This window comes from Propithecus coquereli, unplaced genomic scaffold (genome assembly GCF_000956105.1).
Source record: "Propithecus coquereli isolate 6110/MARCELLA unplaced genomic scaffold, Pcoq_1.0 Scaffold59, whole genome shotgun sequence".
Taxonomy (NCBI): Eukaryota; Metazoa; Chordata; class Mammalia; order Primates; family Indriidae; genus Propithecus; species Propithecus coquereli.
The window spans coordinates 5473227-5476761 of NW_012151840.1; positions in this window are offsets into that span (position 1 = coordinate 5473227).

Below are 3535 nucleotides of genomic sequence, written 5' to 3' on the forward strand. Positions count from 1 at the left end.
GTTTTATAAGAGAATTTTGGTGGGCAGGGGGCTAGGGAATTGGCATAATTAATTGGCTAGGTGAGGGTGTGTGTAAAATTATAGGGATGTAAGAGCTGCATTCCTGCCCTGAGTCAGTTCCTTGGCAGGGGTCACAGGACCGGCTGTCCCACTGGAATGCAGGGTCTGGAAAATATCTTTAAAACAGTCTCAGATTGGATGTTATCTATAAGAGCAATTAAGGGAAGTTATAGGACTTTGTGACAAAAGGCTATGGATTCTTAAGCATTAAACAAAAGGGAGTGGACTGTGGGGCAAAAGCCAGTTAATGTTTAGCTGTGCTTCTTCAAGACTTATGTCCTTGTTAAAATCCCAGCAACTTGCTTTGAATTAATATTATGAGGATGGTTTCAGGAGGAAGCTCAGAGACAGCAATAGGAAAAACTTAGAACTGGAGCCAGAAAAAATCGACATTCTGCCACTTACTATTTGGCCAGTTTCACTGAGTCCTGTAGTATTAGATTTTTCTTTTTCTCGAAAACAACTGGTACATTTTCCTCCAGTCAATTAATTCGAGAAGGAAAATTTGCTTTGCTATCTTAATGGAAAACTAACATTGCTGGCTATAAGAGAAAGGAAAACTTAACCTAAAATACAATGGAAACAGAACAGTCTATTAAATTATAGATGGAAATGGAAAGAGAATCGAAAAGAGAATAACTTATATACTATGTGATTCCATGTTGTCAGATCCTACAGACCCCATCAAGTTGTCTTATACTGGGTTCCCAACTCGAACTTTGCATATGAGTGACACCAGGTCATCAACTGTCCCACCCTGTCCCTCAGTGAAGGTTTATTTGTTTTGTTTAATGCAGGAGCATTGTTCTAAGGGCTTTGAGTTTATTAACTCATTTAATATCTGTTACAACTTTATTAGGTACTCTTATCATTTTTATTGTACAGGTGAGGGAAGTGAGGTCAGCAAGGTTAAGCCACTTGTCCAGAGTCAGGATTAGGAAGTGATAAAACTGGGATTTGGATCTAAGTCTTCTAAGGGCTTAGCACACAGAGTCTGGTACATGGTAATTACCTGAATTTTGGGAACTGCCATTTTTAAAATGGCTATTATTGTTATAATTTTCACTATTCAGAAAGTCAGTGCTTTTAAGATTGTGGAGAGAGGAAACTGAGTTCAACAGGGAATTCTGCAGTAATAGGGGGAGAAAAAAAAAAGAAAACTGGCAATTTCTTAAAAAGTTAAACATACACCTACCACACGATCCAACCATTCCACTATTAGATATTTACCCAAAAGAAAAGAAAGCACACATCCATACAAAGACTTGCGCTCATAACAACTTTATTTGTAATACACAAAAACCGGAAACAACCCAAATGGTCATCAACAGGTGAATGGAAGAATTGCAGTACGTCCATACAGTGGAATACTACTCAACAATAACAAAATGAATTATTGATACAAGCAAAACATGGATGAATCTCAAAATTATTATACTGAATAAAAGAAATCTAAACCACAGAAAAGTACATACTATATGATTCCATTTATATAAAACCCTAGAAAATGCAAATTAATCTATAGTGATAGAAAGTAAATCAGTGGTTGCCTAAAGGATAGAAGGGAAAGTTTACAAAAGAGCATAAGCAAACTTCTGGTTAACATATATGCTCATTATTTCAATTGTGGTGATGGTTGCTTGGGTGTACAAATGTATCAAAATTTAACAAATTATATGCTTTTAATATGTACAGTTTATGTCAATTATATCTCAATAAAGCTGTCTACACAATTAAAGGATTAGAGTGAGAACACTATTAAGTTTCATACCATTGGCTTGTTGAAAGCATAATTCTATCAAAAACGAGGTTGAAAGTTTATTCCTTGCCTAACGCACACAAGCTTCAAAGAAAAACTCTTCCACTTCCACAGACTTTCAATCCTATTTCTAGACTGTAACCCATCCTTCTTCTCCAAATTTGACCAGGCATTTCACATGTACTGTCAACACAAATACCCTAGAGTAAGTCAAGTGAGAGTATGGGTGACTTAGCTAAATGTACTGCCACTACTTGAAAAATTTGCAGGTTAAACTGAGTGTAATTGACCTATAATTGTTCTAAGTTAAGGTCTTTTGAGAGACTGATAGGTGAGCTGTTGGTACGTTTTTTTTTTAGTTTTTTTTTTTTATTTTTTTATGAGACAGAGTCTCACTGTGTTGCCTGGGCTAGAGTGCCGTGGCGTCATCCTAGCTCACAGCAACCTCAAACTCCTGGGCTCAAGCGATCCTACTGTCTCAGCCTCCCGAGTAGCTGGGACTACAGGCATGAGCCACCATGCCTGGCTAATTTTTTCTATTTTTAGTTGTTTGGCTAATTTCTTTCTATTTTTAGTGGAGACGAGGTCTTGCTCTTGCTCAGGCTGGTCTCAAACTCCTGAGCTCAAGCAATCTTCCCACTTTGGCCTCCCAGAGTGCTAGGATTACAGGCGTGAGCCACCGCGCCCAGCCTTCAGTTTTTTTTGAGACAGAGTCTCACTCTCTTGCCTGGGCTAGAGTGCCATGGCATCAGCCTAGCTCACAGCAACCTCAAACTCCTGGGCTCAAGCGATCCTCCTGCCTCAGCCTCCCAAGTAGCTGGGACTATAGGCATGAGCCACCATGCCTGGCTAATTTTTTCTATTTTTAGTTGTTTGGCTAATTTCTTTCTATTTTTAGTAGAGACGAGGTCTTGCTCTTGCTCAGGCTGGTCTCAAACTCCTGAGCTCAAGCAATCTTCCCACTTTGGCCTCCCAGAGTGCTAGGATTACAGGCGTGAGCCGCCGCGCCTGGCCTGGTATGGTAATTGTAGTTAATTCTACAGACAATCTTAGCAGGGCTGACGTTTATTTATAGGTTTTGATCAACTGACTACATTGTAAATTGTAAAGATACGCAATTTTAAGTTATCTATGTAAACTATTTTGTATTCATTAACAGAAGTCATCTCGATTTTATGGGTTTATTTTATGCTTGTGCCTCTGTCTCCATGCACAGCATGGTAAGGCAATAGACATCAACGATACTTTGGGCTCTTGCTGCTAAACAAGTATGTAAGCACTATGTATGAGTTGTGACAAAAAATGCAATGAATAAGACAATCTGACATCATCTCTGCCACCAGGAAACTGGAATACTATATTGAAGAGAAGACAACTGAGATAAAGGGTATATGTGTTGGGGGAAGGGAGGAGACATGAGACAAAAGACTTTTGGAGTCACAGAATCTCAACAGCCACCCTTCCTTTATGCCTGATCTTCAGTTCAGTTGCTCTAGGATTCCAAGAGCCCTTCCTACCCTTTGTCTCAGAATGTTACACCTTCTCCCAGTTAATAGTATAGCCTTAAAATATATTTATATTTGGGTATTCTTACCTACTGACAAACTGATGAAGAATTTCATGGGAAAGGAATCAAAACAAAATATCTAATACATCTAGGACCTTGGAGTTTGATAGATACCAATCACACACACATACCCCCCAAAAAGTTGAAGA